We start from the raw sequence: 18,850 nt of genomic DNA on the forward strand, positions 1-18,850 counted from the left end.
GTAAACATAGGGCACGTGCAGAAGAGGAAAATTAAATACAAATAGAGACAAACCAGAACGCAAACGTGATTTAAAAAAAAAAGAAAAATCTAAAATGTTTTATTTTATATTAAAACAGTTTCATACAGTCAGTACAAATAGAAATATTATTACCAAAACTAAGAATTATAATAAAAATTGTTGGATTAAATAACATGTAAGTATGTTGAATGTAACAACAAAAATATACCGCCAAATTTAAATGCAGTTTTTTTTTTATTTCATGCATTTAAAAACCAAAAGAGAATATACAAAATAGAATATCGCTATTTCAAGAATATCACTATTATCACCATATATGTTAATGTGTAAATACACAGTTAATAGAGATAATTTGATAAATGGCACCAAATATTTTGACAATGATGCACGTGTATTTACATAACCCTTTAAAGTGTAAATAATATGTAACAATGTGTATTTCACCAGTAGTTGCATTGTTATTACATGATTGTTAGTTTGTAACTACACAGTTATTAGAGACACTTATTATGAAGTGGTGCCAAATATTTTGACAATGATGCACATATGTAATTACATTACCCATGTAAGTGTAATTGATATGTAACAATTTATATTTCACTAGTAGTTACAATGTTACTATGTGTAGTATGTGTAGTTTGTAACTACACAGTGAATAGAGATACTTATTATAAGGTGGCGGCAAATATTTTGACAGTTAGGCACATATGTAATTATATAACCAGTTAAAGTGTGATTATTATGTATTTTACCAGTAGTTACAATGTTATTGCATAATTGTTATTTTGTAACTACACAGGTATTATACTTATTATAAAAGTGGCCCCAAATATTTTGACAGTGATACACATATGCAATTACATAACCCATTAAAGTGTAATTAATTAATATGTAACAATGTGTATTTCACCAGTAGTTACAATTTTATTATATAATTGTTAGTTTGTAACTACACAGTAATTAGAGATACGTATTATGAAGTGGTACCACATATTTTGACAGTGATGCACAAATGTAATTACGTAACCCATTTAAGTCTAATTAATATGTAACAATGTGTATTTCACCAGTAGTTACAATTTTATTACATGATGTTAGTTTGTAACTAGCACAGTAAATAGAGACACTTATTATAAAGTGGTACCAAATATTTGGACAATGATGCATAAATGTAATTACATAACCCATTAAAGTGTAATTAATTAATTAATTAATTAATTAATTAATATGTAACAATGTGTATTTCACCAGTAGTTACAATGTTACTACATAATTGTTAGTTTGTAACTACACAGGTATTAGAGACATTTATTATAAAGAGGAGCCAGAAACTGCAGCGACTGAGAGTCTCGCCCTAAACGCCGCTCTGATATGTCTATATGTATATATGTATATATATATATATATATATTTACCGGAGCGGCGTTTAGGGCGAGACTCTCAGTCTCTGCAGTTTGTGAAATATTAGTTATCTATAGCTCTGTTTACTGTACGCTTCTGATCATCACAGGGGGAAAATCATCTGCCTACAGTGGAGCTGAGTGGAATTTCTGTTGATAAACGGTTTTGTTTACCGCAGTACACACACACACACACACACACACACACACACACACACACAGGGCGAATATGCTGTTTCGTTTTCAGGAGTGTGAACAGAGCAGAGTTCTGAAACCAGTATTTCGTTTCTGCGATGCTGCGTGACCTTTACCAGACTTTCCTCCTTTATTTTTATACTCAGAAACTCTTGTGCTGAAATGGATCAATTACAGAACTTTAAACATCAGTGCAGTTGATTAGTGTCAAAAAGTGGAAAGAAAAAAAAGCAGGACATCAAAAATGTCCTTAAAAAAAAAAAAAATTGCTTCATTGTTCTTAGATAACTGCATGCAAAATATGTTTTTTTTTAAATAATAAATATACATTATTTTGTTCAATATTTACATAGATTTGTGTGTGACAGTTATGAAATATGTATATATTATAGATGGAAGTTGATAATATACATACAGTTTATCATACAAAACAAAAATACATGAAGTATTTACTTTATATAATAATAATTTAATAATTACATTACTTTAATTTACTGTCATTTGTGGTTGCATATATATATATATATATATATATATATATATATATATATATATATATATATAAAATAGAAACTGCTGTACTATTTTTCCATTATATACATATATGCTTCTTTAATTTAAAGCAAATACATTTTGTAAACAAGTTCTGTACTTATACTTTGTATATAAATCATTTTATACTTATATATATACAGCATGTCTTATTTATTTGTAGTCTTGTGTATGGTGTGTGTATGGTGTGTGTGTGTGTTTGTATAGTGTATATTGCATGTGGACAGCTGGATACAGAAGTGAAACATATACCACATTTATTACAACTCAATAATGACCTTTATCAGACTGAGAAATCTCATTTATTTTCATACACAGAAACGTTTTTGATGAAGTGGATAAATTACAGAGAATTAAATATCAGTACAGTTCAGTAAATTAGCAGGTCAAAGGGTAAAAAAAAAAAAAAAACAGCAGTACATATCGTCGCTGTCCAATGAAAAACACTTATCTCCAAAACAGCAAATTTACAGGAGAGAGAAAAAACCTTGTAAGCTTTCAATGGAAGTCAATGTAAAAACAAGTTTATTTCAGGTCATTTTGAAGCGTTTCTATTGGTCCGTTCATCAATAAATTTTGACACAGTGTAAGAGACAGTTTGTTTGTTCAAATTATGTAGTAAACTAAAAATCGACAAATACGGAGATAAGTGTTTTTCATTGGACAGCGACGATATGGTATATCTTCAGTGTCAGTGATATACATATATATATACACTTTAGCTACTGTAAATATTTAATATTTAAATCCGAAATCTAGACTTTGCAGTTTCATAATTTAGTTTCATATATGTGTATCTGTACTGTTAGCTATATGCTAATATACTATTGTATATTATATATGCTAATATATGCTTATATACTATTACTTTTCACTTTCACCACAGTTTGTGAAAGACAACAGTGATATATTGCTGTCATTCCACGTATATATATATATATATATATATGTGTGTGTGTGTGTGTGTGTGTGTGTGTGTGTGTGTGTGTGTGTGTGTTTTTATTTGTGTATTTGCATATTTACAATACTGAAATATGCTTATTGTCAGTGTCCAATTTGAACACACGAACTGTCCCCTACACTGTGTCTACATTTCTTGATTAATGGACCAATAGAAAATTACGATCTAAAATGACCTGAAATAAACTCTCTTTACATTGACTTTTATTGAAAATATTGAGTAAATCTACTATTTTTGGAGATAAAAGTTAATTTCATAGTTGCATATTCAGCATGTCTTAATTACTGCCATCCACATGTACAGTGTGTGTGTGTGTGATTTGTAATGCTTGTGGACAGCTGTGTACAGATGTGTTGTCACCCCTGATAAAGTGCATGTGTTTATTGCGTTTATTCCAACTCAATAATTTACAAAACAGTTGTTTGCATGTTCGTTTAAGCTTAGTTTGAAGTAATTGAGTTGGAATATGATGAATATATGATATATGTGGAGGAATGTCATCAGTGCAGTGTGTTTCTCACAGCTGTGAATCTGCACTGTGTGATATAGAACTGACCAGTAGGGGGCAGAACCCAGAGTCCGTAATCTCTCTTTTTTTTTCCTCCCTAAAAATGTGTGAATTTGATGATTTCCTGTGTAAACTGTGATCTCTCTCTCTCTCTCTCTCTCTCTCTCTCTCTCTCTCTCTCTCTCTCTCTCTCTCTCTCTCTCCCTAGAAATAATATATATATGTGTGTGTTTTTATAGCAGCGCTAATTAACTTCCACTACAAGTATTTATAAACCTTGCTAACACTTTACAGTATGGGTATATCAATTAACAGTATTAATTAACAGTGATGTCTCAATGTATAATTGTTAGACGCTAGTTAAGACATTATTATGTAGAAAATGTGAACTTAACTTCAGTCATAAAATATATAATTTCATAAAATTTCATAAAATATATAAATACATGCCTCTGTTCTGTTAACTATGTATACTATTGATGAGCACTTTACACTTTCACCACAGTTAATGAGTTTATGGAAGACAACAGTAATACATTCCTGTCATTTCCCATATTTTTTCACTATATGTGTATTTGCATATTTACAGTACTGAAATATGAAATTTGTCCATCTGTCTTATATCTGTAAAGCTGCAGTGCAAAAAAACATGTAGAAAATGTGGACTTACTTAACTTCAGTCATAAAATATATAGTTTCATACAATTTCATAAAATACATGCATTTCATATATTTCATAAAATATATAATTTCTTTAACTACAAAACTGTAAACTTTATTATTTACTTAATTATCTTCTCTATGCATGTTTTGCATTGATGTGCACAATTAATTTGCATGGAAAGTTGTTTCTTTATAAGTGAAAATAAGTAAAAAAAACTGAAATGTAGCTTTTTATTGTTTTTGCATACAGTGAATTCACATATTAACTTAAAACTGTCAGTGTTTAATAGTAACATGTAACATGTATGTGCTGAATGTAACATATCGATACAAAATTGTTACAAAGCTTTTGTTAAAACAAGATCAAAGCTTATTTTATGCTTTTATGTTTTCCCAATTTGTTTCCATTATGTACCTAAAAGCTACAAATAAAGCACCAGTCAAAAGTTTGGACACACCTTCTCATTCAGTTTTATTTAATGTATTTTCTACCTTGTAGATTAATAGTAAATAGTAAAGACATGAAAACTAAAAAAAATGAAAAGCAGCAACTATTGTTCAGCACCTCCAGGAACTCCTTATTTCAAGATGCTGAGAAAACTACTATTCCAGGTGACTCTCCCTCATGAAGAGACACTGAGATTAAAATACCAAATCTGAAGTTATAAAACATAATCTGCTTAGTTTAACACTTTTTATTTACTTAATAATTCAGTAAGGGTTCCTTTAGATCTTTAATATAGTGTTTAATATTAAATTAACAATGTAAAACATCATAAAAAGAAAGAAAACACAAGTTTTTGTTTGTTTTCTTTAGTTTTGAACACCCCAGTCTTTGTTTTTCTCTTTCTTTTGGACAGATAGAAGCGTGTTTACTTATCTGTTGTTTAATTAAAGACCTTCTTCTCCTTCTTCAGACTTTTCATTGTCTCGCTTGCAGGGTCTGAACCCCCGCCGGGGTCAGGGGGTTAACAGCCGTCAACTGTGGAGCTGTGGAGCTGCCCCCACACAAAGACATAGCTTCACCTGCACACACACACACACTCTCACAAACCCCAAACCCCCCACACACACACTCCACACCCCCTCACACACTCACACACACACACACACAGCCCCCGGCAGCCCCCTCCACCGCTGCTGCTGCTGCTGCTTGTGTCCCCATTTGAATTGATTATGTTTAGAGCTCAGCTTGTGATTGGTGGAGAAAGGGCGTGGTTGATTGGATAGTTTTGTATCTTGTCAGTCGGGGAGCAACCTCGCGCGTGCAATCTGTCCGTATCCTCAGGAAAAAGGCAGGAGAGACGCGACAGCACACACAGCGCGCACACACTCTCACACACACTCTCTCTCACACACACACACTCTCGCGTGCTCTCCTTTTTTCTCTCTTCTTACACACTTCCACTCTCGCGCACACACACACATAGACACACAGTCTGACTGTGTAAACGCCTCTCTCTCTCTCTCTCTTTCTCTCTCTCTCGCTCGCTCTCTCGCGCTCCGAGACTCCACACACTCTCGTCTTCCGTGATTCTCCCTCCGTCCCTCCGTCCCTCCGTCCGGCCCGGCTCTCTGTTTACCCTGCCAGCTAAATGGAGTTTGTCAGGTTTGTCAATATGATTGATTCTTTAATTCCTCCTGCTTCTCTCCGTTTCTTGCACTCTTCTCTTCAGGAAAGAGAGAGAAACTTAGACAGTTCCATCTGTCCTGGAGACCCAGCGGAGACCCCCTGTCTTCTGCAGGAGTGTGTGTGTGTGTGTGTGTGTACGCGAGAGCAAGAGCGCGAGAGAGAGATGTGTGTGTGTGTGTGTGTAATCTGAGCGTTGGGTTAATCTGAAGGTGTGAAAGAGGAGTGTAGAGTAGAGTCAGGCTGGATTGAGAGGCATCGTCTCATCACCTGTAGTTTATTCTGTAGTTTATTTTGTAGTTTTTTGTTTTAAAACACACTTATTTATATTTATTTATATGTGTTTATGTATTATCGTTAGTGCCCATATTCTCCAGTTGTTGTGTGTGTTTGTTCTTCCAAGCAGTTTATTTGATAAAGTGCTTTAAGTGCTTAAATAGTCGTACAATGTGCATTCTTTCACTATTATAGTGAATTTCAGGGCACTTAATAGTTTGTTTCACTGCACTGTTGCACTGTTTAAATAGATTTCAGGGTGGTTTATACAGTATATTACTTATAAGTCATACAGTTTGTTTGCTATGTTATTGCTTAGAGTGTTATAGTGAAGGTCAGTGCAGTTTACATATATGTTTAAGTTATTTATTAATTGTACAGTATGTATGATTACACTGTTATAGTGTTTATCGTATTGTTTTTTCAGTTGTTTGTTTGTTATTTTATTGCTTAGAGTGTTATAGTGAAGGTTAATGCAGTTTATGTATATGTTTAAGTTATGTATTAGTTGTACAGTATGTATGATTACACTGTTATAGTGTTTGTCTTATTGTTTTTGTTTTCAGTTGTTTGTTTGCTATTTTGTTGTTTAGAGTGCTATAGTAAAGGTCAGGACAGTTTGAGTATATGTTATAGTTATTTATTAGTCATACAGTGTGTATCATTATACAGTTATGGTTTATATAGTATATATTAGTCCTTGTCTTATTTTTTGTCATGTTGCTGTGTGTTTTTCTTATTGTTATACTGTTTGAGTGAATGCCAGGGCAGTTTCTAGGTTCTAGTTGTTTATTAGTCATACAGTGTGTATGATTACACTGTCCCTGTCTTATTGTTTGTGTTGTTTGTTTGTTATTTTGTTGTTTAGAGTGTTATAGTGAAGCTCAGGGTGTTTGAGTGTATGTTATAGTTCTTTAGTAGACATACAGTGTGTTTTTTTTACACTGTTATAGTTTATATTGTATATATTGCCTCCTTGTCTTATTGATTGTCCTATTTATGTTTATTTAACTTTCTGTTATACTGTTTAAGTCAATGTCAGGGCTTGGTTTATATGTTAGAGTTCCTAAATAGCCATACATGTTTTATTGTTAGACTATTACAGTGAATTAAAGGACACACATATTGTCTTATTGTCTTCTTATTATTTGTCCTGTTGTTTGTATATTTGTTTGTTTGTCATTTTATTGTTTGGAGTGTTATAGTGAATTTCAGGACAGTTTACAGTGTTTTGAGGACACTGTTATAGTAAATGCCAAAACAGTTTATATGATATATCTCTTTATTACACTGTTATAGTTTATATAGTATATATTATAATAGTTTCAGAGTCCTTATCGTCGTATAGTTTATCCAGTTGTTGTTTGTTTTACTCATTGCTGCACTGTTTAAATGAATATCAGGGTGGTTTATACAGTATATTACTTATTAGTCATACAGTGTGTATTGGTTCACTGTTATAGTGTTTTTAGTGGCAGAGTGTTGTCTTATTGTTTGTTCTGTTGTTTGTTTGTTTGTTATTTTATTGTTTAGAGTGTTATATTGGAGGTCAGGGCAGTTTATATGTTATAGTTCCTTATTAGTCGCACAGTGTGTATTGTTACACTGTTATAATTTATATAGTATATTTTGTATATAGAGTCCTTGTCTTATTGTTTGTCCAGTTGTTGTTTGTTTTACTAATTGTTTCACATTTTGAGTGAATGTCAGGGCAGTTAATACAGTATATTATTTATTAGTCATACAGTATGTATATTGTTACATTGTTATAATGTTTGTCTTATTGTTTGTTTTGTTGTTTGTTTGTTATTTTATTGTTTAGAGTGTATAATGAAGGTCAGGGCAGTTTATATACACGTAAGTGTGTTTTATACACTGTTATAGTGAATTCCAGCACACTTTGTGTTTGTTTTAGAGTCATTGTCTTAATATGTCAAGGCAGTTTATATGTTACAGTACTTTATTAGTCACACAATAAGTATTGTTTTATTTGTTACACAGTTATAGTGAATTCCAGAACACTTTGTGTTCTTGTCTTTTTGTTTGTCTTGTTGTTCTTGTGTGTTTGTTATTTTTTATTGTTTTATTACAGTGTTATAGCTGTTATAGCTTAGGTCAGTATATGTAAATGATAGATTGCTTTATTAGACGTATAGTGTGCATTTTTTTATTTCACTTTTATAGAGAATTCCAGGACACTTTGTGTGTTTCGTGTTTTGAGTGTCATGTGTCCTTGTTTTAAGTGTGTCCTGATATTGTTTCTTATATTGTTTTAACTGTGACTTAATGCTGCAGTGTTATAGTGTATAATAGGCCTGTAAGTGAAGTTTATATGATTTTGTGCTTGAAATGTAATATGCTACATTGTTTCAGTGTGTTTCAGTAGTTTATATGCATTTTTGTGCATTTTGTTACACTGTTATAAATGTAATTAGCGTGTCTGACAGCTTGACAGTGTGTTTTATTCGAGTGCTTTAGTGTATGTTAGTGCAGTTTGTGTGTTTAATTCAGTCTTGAAGTATATTTTAGAGTATTTCAGTTGTTTATATGCATTTGTGTGATTTATTTAGTGTTGGAGTGTGTTTTGTCAGACTGTTGTAATGGATTTAAGCATTTAAGTGCAGTTTATATGTGTTTATTAGCTTTATTTCTTCTTATGGTGTATTTAATTCTAATGTTTCAGTGAATTTCAGTATAGTTTGTGTTTATTTAGGTGCTTTATTCAGTTTTAAGGTGCTTGTTTAGTGTAGTGTTGTAGTTGTTGACGGTCTGTTAGCTGGTAAAACTGGTTAAATTGCGGACGGTGAGATTTTCTGACCTTTGTTCTGTAAATGAGTTTGACTTATCTGAATGTGTGTGTGTGTGTGTGTTGTGCGTTAGCGCACCCAGCATGCAGTACATGTGTTGTGGCTACATGCACGCACGTGCACGCGAGTGTGTGCGTGTGTGTGTGTAGACGCTGGTGTTAAGTGAGAAAGGCAGGAGGTTAAAAGGTCTTTACGACCTCTAATCTTCGGCATGTAACTTTTAGGCGGAGGGAGGGATTGCTTTTAGATTTTGCCCCCCCCCCGTCCCCCCCCCCCCCCGTCGCATGCCATTGTATTGTGTGTGTGTGTGTGTGTGTGTGAGATAGAGAGAGAGAGAGAGAGAGAGAGAGAGAGAGAAAGAGAGTGTGTCCAGACCAAGGGCAGTAGTTGTGGGCAGTGTATATATAGTGTTAAACTCTATGTAGGACCAACATATTTACAAATATACACACTTACACACATTTTCCATCAAATTCAAGACTTTTATTGATTAAATCTCGCCTAAATTTTCTGATTTATGATCTGCTGAAGCTGTGAGACGCAGGTTCGAGGCAGTTCAGCTCGTGAAGGCCGTGTTTTAGGGTTGTTTGGATTGAGACGTGTAGAGACGGGTAGAGTGTAAAAGTAATGATGTGACGTGTGGAAACTATAGGCTAAACACGCTGCAGTCTGGAGGCTAATACTCTACAGCTGTGCCCCACGCTCTTTAGAGAGAGAGAGAGAGAGAGAGAGAGAGAGAGAGGGATGATTGGACTGACGCTTTGTAATCAGAGTTGATTTATTGTTCATTAGGAGTGCATTAGAGGCCGCCCTGACCGGGGCCAGCCTGCATCAGGCCCGACGCTGCCAGCACCTGTCATTTCTGCAGCACGACACACACACACACACACACACACACATACAAACATGCGTACACACACACACACACACACACACACTTTTAACAGTGTATTATGGAAGAGAAGAGAAGCATGGGTGGGTGAGAAAGAACGAAAGGGAAAAATTTAAGAGTGTGTGTTCATGTAAAAAAACAAAAGAAAAGAGAAGGTATGCATGAGAGAGAGAGAGAATGTGTGTGTGTGTGTGAGAGAGAGAGAGAGAATGTGTGTGTATGTGTGAGAGAGAGAGAGAGAGAGAGAGAGAGAGAGAGAAAGAAAGAGAGAGAGAGAGAGATTGATTGACTGTTTGTGTGTGTGAGAGGGTGTGTTTATTTTTGCACATTATGAGGACAGTAAATAGGCAGAAAGCTGCAATGCCAGGACCTAAGAAACAGTCCCAACTTTTTGTTAGATTATTTACTGTATATTTTCCAGTTGCAAAGTTTAACATTTTTTTTAACAATCTTTTACATTTAGTTTATTATTCATTGTATACATTTTTGCAAATATTAAAAAATATATTCAATATGTAGTTATATTACCCCTTGCATAGGTTGAGTATGTTAAGCAAAGTAAGTGTGTGTTTGTTTGTGTGTGTATAACCTTTTTTGTTTGTTTGTTTGTTTGTTTGTTTACTTCTGGTTGCAAACTGTAAGATTTTACGACATTAGCTTATTTTTGTAAAGCTGACAATAATCTAACGATGTGAACCTGACAGTTATTTTCATTTATTTAATCACGAATGGACCAATAGCTTAAATATTGCACAACAAGCTAACATAGAATATTTAAATATTTTAATATTTTTACATTTTAATGTATCATTCAGCTTAGACACTTTAACTTTAATTATTTAAAAGTATTTTCTTAATAGAATGTCTTAAGTAATAAGTAATTAACAGTAGTTAGGACATTATAATCATGAAAAGTTCAGTTAAAATGTTAAGATGTTACATTTCTTGAACAAAAAACTAAACGTTTTATATCCACTTGTGTGAATAATATGAATCTGATCAGAATCTGAATCTGATGTCAATTATGAATGGAATGAAATTTAATATACATATATACATTTACATATACAAATGTAAATATAGTTATAATCCTTGTGTAGGTCAAGTTTGCAAAACAAGCAAGTGTGTGTTTGTGTGTGTAAGGTTTTTTTTTTTTTTTAAGTCTCTAAAGCCTAAAACAAAAAAACTTTTTTTTTTTATATATTCAGATGTGTGAATACAACATAATTGTAATATAATTTGACGATTTAATTCTGACAGATGTTTTTTGTACATTGTTAATCTGTCATTATGAATGGACCAATAGAAATGCTTCAGAACGTTTTAATCTTTTTTAATTTAATATATTGTTTATTATAGACACTTGAGTAGTATATATGTGTGCATGTATACATGCAATTATAACCCTTGCGTAGGTTGAGTGTATAAAGCAAGTGTGTGTGTGTGTGTGTGTTCTTTGTGTTAATACTATGTCAGATTACTATGTAATTGAGAGCTTCTTTTGCATGCATTCCAGTGCTGTGCCTCAGAGTGGGCCGTGTTGAATTGAAGTGTGTTTCCTTTGTAGAAAGATAAGAATAGTTTGGTAGTGACACACCAGGACCAGCTGTTCCCTTCTGTTCACTCACACTGCTCACACTCTGCTCACACTCTGCTCACACTCTGCTCACTATCACTCAGTCTGAGAGAAAAGAGGAAGGGAAGGAATTCTGAGATCCTGTGATTTGTTTCTTTAGGTTTATTTATTTATTTATTTTAATGATCTTTATTAGGAATTTCAAGCACATACAAAATTATGCATCACAACCAACAGAGGCATATCTATATAATAAAATGTAAAATTGTGAAATATTCAATTCATACATTTAACGTAAAAAAAAAAAATCTTGTTTTTTCCACGTTTACAGTTTACAACACAGATTACAAACCGATAACATTCTCTAGTTTCTCAATTTTATTTTATTTTTTTTTCAGATTTTCATTAAAGACACCATACGTAACATATTTACAATCTATATCTACATTAAAACCTATTTTTGACAGTTTCAGTTTCCAGGTTTACCTCATTTCCTCCACTAACCCCCCCCCTTTACCTCCGTACCTTCTCCCAGAATGCTCTCCAGGTGAGAGAATCCTCTACACCAGCACTATCCTGACAAATTGTTCCGCAGGACGATGGATTTCATGATATTTCATGTTATTCTGCAGAGGAAGAGCAGAACAGTGGAGATTTCCAGCAGTGCTCTCGTTCTGGCTCTGGCTGGTGCAACTTTGTCTATTTGTTTTCTTTAGCGAACTTCGTGGCTGCTAGGCAACAGTTTTAGTAAACTAATGTAGTCATCCCTGATTTCTATCTCAGTGCTGTAAATCTCACATTGTCCAGATGTTCCTCTCCAATCCGTCTGTTTTATTATTTTTTTATTGTGTTTTCGTCTTTTCTTTTTTTCCTCAGCAGTATCAGCTCTTTCCTTATCAGTACTAATTGGATTCGCGCCTTCGGATAAAACAAAGAAGAAAACGCACAAAACAAGCAGAATAAACACGAACGTAAATTAGAACGTAGTTTAAGCGGCGTCTGGCGTCATGGAAACGACGTGGATTGTTGTGGATTAGCGTCTGCGGGGTCGCTCTTGTTGCCGGGAATGGAAACTATCCGCTCAGGGGATGCGAGGGATGCATTGCCTCGGAGTCAGTTTTGCGTTCTGGGGGGGAATATGTGTGTGTGTACATGCGTGTGTATGGGTGTGTGTACAGGAGTGTGTGTATGTGTGGGAGGGTTGGGTATGGATTTGTTAGGCGCGTGTGATCTTAATTAAATCTCTGATGCCAGTTAACGTGTCTGAAAGCACGTGCGACGGTGCGTAACCTCGCCGAGTTTGTAAACCATAAATCATATCAGGCGCTGGCTGTGGAGAGGGTGATTAGGGCTGAGCTGTGTGTGTGTGTGTGTGTGTGTGTGTGTGTACAGTGGGTTCTGGTTGAATATTCAGTTAGTTTGGCCTACAGTCGGATGTACAGTGTAGGGTGGCGAATTGCCACGCCAGGACCTGTGAAGGGTTCCCGACTTTTTGTTAAATGACTCACTGTATTCTGTGTTCTATAAACTACAGACAACATTTCTCCTAAATTCCAAATAAAAATATTCTCATTTAGAGCATTTATTTACAGAAAATGAGAAATGACTGAAATAACAAAAAAGATGCAGAGCTTTCAGACCTCAAATAATGCAAAGAAAACAACAAGTTCATATTCATAAAGTTTTAAGAGTTCAGAAATAATCAATATTTGGTGGAATAATCCTGTTTTTGAATCACAGTTTTTTTTCATGCATCTTGGCATCATGTTCTCCTCCACCAGTCTTACACACTGCTTTTGGATAACTTTATGCTGCTTTACTCCTGGTGCAAAAATTCAAGCAGTTCAGTTTGGTGGTTTGATTGCTTGTGATCATCCATCTTCCTCTTGAATATAATCCAGAAGTTTTATTATATATATATTTTTTTCAGAGCTGTAAAATTATACTGTAGGGTGCACTAATAACTAATTATTATTTATTGACGCTAGTTATAGGACAGTATAAAACGTGACTACATTGCAGTGTGTAAGAATGCTGTAAATGTAAATGATTAATTGAGACATTGGTTAAAAATAATGCTGTTAATGATTATCAGTGTCTCATCCGTCAGTGAGGATTATTGTATGCCGGGTGTGTCTGTGTGTGTGTTGGCGTTGCTTTTGTACGCGTGAGAGGTCACATTCAGGGTGTACAGGTCTGGGGAATGCTGTGTGATGAGGAAACGTGGGAAAAAGGCCTGCAGTAATGTTGCTGTGTGTTTTCTGGTTGTGTGTATGGAGGAGCTGTATGCGGTCTGGCAGGTAAAACTCAGCACTGATTCAGTGACTGATTCAAAATGACAAAACAATAATGACAGAAACAACACGTCAATTATGACTGACAGGTTCATCCTGACACCGGGAGTTCAGCGGAGTTCAGAGCTTTGTGTGTGTGTGTGTGTGTGGTTTATACAGTTTCCCAGAGTGTTTCTTGGGTAATTCTCTCTTTTATGGGGGTTTTTATCCTCTGTGATTTTAATACCGTCCAGAACGATCATGTACGTGTTTTTCTCAGACGTCTTCTGTCGTGCTCCTCCGGTAATTTTATTCCCTTCCGGACGCACATCTCTGAGTTTCGTCTCCTCGCGTTTAATAAAATAGCTATTTGTCCACTGCCACGCACCGTACTTACACTTTGGGCACGCCACAGTTTCCACGGAGATCTGCGTTAAAAAAAACAAAAAAAAACACAACAGCGAGTGAAAATAAAGGAGCTACTGAACTTTGCGATGATGTCATGTGACCGAGAAAAAAAGCCCCCAAAAAACTCACTGGTCCTCCTTTTTTTTTCTCAATTGCAGTCCGGATACAGGAGTTTTATCACTGAGTAGAAGAGTGAAATATATATATATATATATATATATATATATATATATATATATATATATATATATATATATATATATATATATATATATATTTTTTTTTTTTTTTTTTTTTTTTTTCAGACATCCCCCTAAGAAACTATTGTGATTGCAGCACCATAGATAGATAGATTAGTGGTTAGCACGTTCATCTCCCAGCACTGGGGTCTTGGGTTCAAGTCCCTATGTAGATTAGGTAAATTGGATATTCTAAATTGCCGAAATTGGAGAAAAATTGGATAGTGGTTTCCCTTTGAGAGTACGCTGTGCGCTATTGGCTGTCGCTTCTCACTAACGTGTGTTGAGAGTGTATAATTTAATTGTAAGCATCCTTGAGTGCCTTAATTGCACTATATAAGTGTATTTATTTTGCGAGACCATGCACACCATGCACACAAACTCTTCTCCCAGTGCGCTCTCGCTCTGGCTCTCGCTAAACGAGCGCGAGAGTAATGCGTCTTTGATTACTGTGTTGATGCTGAATTACTCACTGCTTGCTTTCTCTTTCTCTCTCCATCTGTCTCACTCTCTCACTACATGTGCATTCAGTACATTTTTAGTGTATTTAAAATGATTTATTTGAACCTCTTCTTCTTCTTCTTCTTCTTCTTCTTCCTTTCCTTCGCCTCCTCCTGATTCTTCACCTTCTCCTCCTCCTCAGTCTTCTTCTCTATCTCCTTCTCCTCCTTCTCCTCCTCCTCTCCACCTCCTCCTGTCCTCCACCTCTTCCTTCTCCATCCCTCCTCCTCTCCACCTCCTTCTCTTCTCCTCCTCTCCTATTCCTCCTCTTCCTCCTCTTTCTCATCCTCCTTCTTCTTCTCCTCCTCTCCTCCTCTTCTCCTCCACCCCCTCCTCTCCTCCTTCTCCTCTCCTCCTCTTCTCCTCCTCCTTCTCCTCGTTCTTGTCCTTCTTCCTCTTCTCCTCCTCTTCCTCCTCCTCTTCTCATCCTCCTCCTCCATATTTTTGTTTGTTGTTATTATTATTAGTAAATCAGGTGAGGGTGATTGGTTAAATGAGTAAGTCCACTCTGATTGATGGTTATTATCCTGTCTCTCGCTCGGTTGTCGCGGCGTGATGCCGGATGTGAAATCTTGGTTTCTGCTCGGCGTCCTCGGCTACGATAGTCGTAGACGAAAGTGGTGGAGGAAAGGTGTAGCGAGAGGCTCTTCAAACAGGGTCCGGTTCTTCTGATTTCTCCAGGGTTTGTTCTGTAGCGCTCTGACATTCCCTTTGATGTCCTGACAAAACAAGACGACACTGGAGAGCATTAAAATTCAATTTTTTATTTATTTATTTTTCACTCTCTTTCAGTCTCTCTCTCTCTCTCTCTCTCTCTCTCTCTCTCTCTCTCCAACCTGTTTCTGTTTGGCTGGTTCAACAGATCTTCAGATGGTTCTTATTGAAGTCGCACTTACTTTCTTCACACCTTTCATCTTAATTGCCCTCGTCACCACGAGAGTCTCTCTCTCTTTACCTGTGTGTGTGTGTGTGTGTGTGTGTGCTCTTATGAGGGACCTTTTGCTCCTGTGGGTGAGTGTGTTCTTCATTAGGACAGTATCAGGGAGTCAGATAAGTGTCAGATGTTTCCTCATTAGTCTGCATCTACTCGCTTCTCTCCAGGTTCTTTATATATATATATATAAATGAGATCATGGATTCCACCTTAAACACCTGCTTATACACAGCTCCTCAGATCAGCTCAGTATCTGTACTGTAGCTCCTTAGCCGTTTTCTCCATATATAAATATATTTATAATCTCTATTTTTAGAGATTACAGACCAAATATAGAGGAGATGAAATGCCAGTGTTTGATTTTGCATATGTTGTTTGTTTTTTGATTTTACTTAATTAAAAACCTCTGGAATATAATCAAGAGGAAGATGGATGATGGATGAAGCTCTGCATCTTTTTTGTTTTGTTATTTGAGCCATTTCTCATTTTCTGTAAATGAATGCTCTAAATTGTAATATGTTTATTTGGAATTTGGGAAAGAAATAATCTAGAAATGTTCCATATTAATATCAGTTGAGAACATCCTCTGCGGTATATGTTTCTTTGCTGATATATGAGGCCTGCCATCAGTAATATCATCAAAATAAAAAAGAAAATACTAGAAAATATGATAATAATGAAAAAAATGTTAATAATCTTAATAAATATTAATAATTGGGAACCACTAAAAATACATGATACTTCTACAGTATGTACTGCAATGTGTTGCTATACTTTAACATGCTTTAAATTAGTGAACACCACATTAACTTCCCCTCCAATTAATGAGTTTTCTATTGATTAAAAGAGAAAGATAAAATCTAAATTATTAAGTATATAAATAATTGTGTGGCTGTATGTTCTTCAATAATATAAATCAGTTATTTACATTGTGTTACAGATGTTGCTGTAATGAATAGACCAAGACAGATGTTTTATAATGAAATGACATTAAATATGAATTAAATACAGACCTGTAATTAAACACACACACACACTCTCTCTACATGCCACAATATTGTTACTATCGAGCATTGCTAAAATGCACCTGGTGTGTCTGAGTGTGTGTGAGTGTGTGTGAGTGTGTGTGAGTGTGTGTGTGTGTGTGTGTGTTTTAATGTACAGAACACACCTGACCAGCGCTGCCACACCTTTACAAATTCTGTAATGTCAGCAATCTCTGGCATCCACACACTCCCCACACACTCCCCACACACTCCCCTCACACTCCTCTCTTCCTTAAACTGTCCTTTTTCATCCATTTCTCCTTCTTTCTTTCTCTTTTTCTCTCTCAGAATTTTTTTTTTTTTTGCGTTTTCTGTGTTTGTACTGTTGTGGATTGGGGGCTACATTACTGCTGAAAAACTCATTCTAATTTCAATCATGTTAATCTAAAGAGCTAAAGGCTAAAGCTGCTGTTTCCATGTGGGTCAGCCAGACGTCTTCCTGTAGCAGTTTTTTTATTTTTCTCCAGTTTCCTTAAAGAGTCTTTATTTAAAGGTGTAGGAAACAGTACTCACCGCTCTCTGACTTCTGTATCTGTAATTTCTCTAAAGAAAAGAAAGAACTTCTACTTTTAATAGTTACAGAGTTCTCTGTGTTTTATCTGTGTGTTTTTCTAGTTATTATGATGATGAAAGTGCTGAAAGTGTGTAAATGCTGCTTCAGTAGAGAGTAACAGCTTTTATTTGGTGATATAATTTCGCTTATCCTGCTTTGTCTGTGGCGTCCCGCAGGGTTGTGTGTTAGGGCCTATGCGGCTTATCTTAATAAAGGGGTAAAAATAAGGGTTAATGATGTTTAAAATAAGTTAAAATGACTGAGAAAGTGATGTAAGGAACTTTTGGGTTAATGTTAAAACGTTAAAGTTTGCGCCTCCAAACTCCAGGGTTTAAAGTAGATTATTATTTATTTGGGTTCCCCCAGGGTTCCGTGTTAGGGCCTATACAGCTGTCGGAACTTTTGGGTTAATGTTGATTAAGTTTGTTCCTTCGAACAGGGTTTACATGGATAAAGATGAGTCTTTATTTTTGTTTATTTTATCTTTTATTTTAAACTTGCAATAATGCAATAATTTTAATAACTTTATCCTGCTTGGTTTATGGCGTTCCCCAGGGTTCTGTGTTAGGGCCTATTCAGCTGATATTAATAAAGAGGTAAAAATGAAGTTTAATGACATTAAAAATAAGTTTAAATGGCTGAGAAAGTGCTGTGTAAGGAACTTTTGGGTTAGTAATAACTAAGTTTGTACCTTTTAAACAGCGTTTAAATGCTTAAAAATGTTAAGTTTTTATGCCGTCACCAATTAAAACAGCATTTTATACGTTTATAACCACTCCCCGTGTTTTTTTAGCGCTGTATCTCCGTAGGCGGAGGAGAGAAATTAGGTTTTTGAATGAGAATTGGCCTCTCCGTCTCTCTCGGCGGCGGCGTGGCTGAGCCGCGGTGACCGGGGCCATATTTCTGGGTTTAAGTGGCCCTCCCCGGCCCCCTGTCTTCAGCAGATCCCTGCTCGCTCAGCGGAGGATTAAACGCTGGTAGTTAGCGTGATCAATAGGTTAAGAAGAGTACAATCCCTCTCCCAGCTAATGACCTCACTGGTAATGGGTAATAAAACGGGGGCTGTAATAGCCTCTCGCTAGGGCTCAGGGTGTGGAGCAGTAGTTACCGGCTACACACACACACTCTCACACACTCATACACACTCTCACACACTCATACACACACACTCCGGAGGTGTGAAAGCTGGTGTCAGTGTGTACGGAAGGTGTAAAAGTAAAGAAATTAATTAAAAGAGATCGCAATCTATAAAGTGAAGGCACTGCATTATTTTTGCACCATTTGATTTGAGCAAAGTGTTTGGTACAGTAAGATTTAACAGAGCAGCTAAAACCTCGTCTATTAACAGCCCTATAATCCATAATGCAGCCGTGAGCCGTGCAGATAGAGCTATAGATATAACAGCCAACCAGCAC

At 35.5% G+C, this 18,850-nt stretch overlaps 1 protein-coding gene across 8 annotated transcripts in view; it reads left to right on the top strand.

Moving 5' to 3' along the window:
- Positions 1 to 18,850, top strand: part of foxp1b (forkhead box P1b) — a 409,787-nt gene that overhangs the window by 295,343 nt on the left and 95,594 nt on the right. Inside the window, exon 1 of one of the 8 annotated variants that reach the window (XM_049479476.1) lies at positions 5,522 to 5,909. The exons of the other annotated variants lie outside the window; for them this stretch is intronic. The gene's annotated coding sequence lies outside the window, so the exon portion shown is untranslated. Of the gene's footprint in view, positions 1 to 5,521; positions 5,910 to 18,850 lie in introns of those variants that run through there. 8 annotated transcript variants of the gene reach the window in all.

The sequence above is a fragment of the Astyanax mexicanus genome, chromosome 5, assembly GCF_023375975.1.
Source record: "Astyanax mexicanus isolate ESR-SI-001 chromosome 5, AstMex3_surface, whole genome shotgun sequence".
In the NCBI taxonomy this organism is placed as follows: domain Eukaryota; kingdom Metazoa; phylum Chordata; class Actinopteri; order Characiformes; family Acestrorhamphidae; genus Astyanax; species Astyanax mexicanus.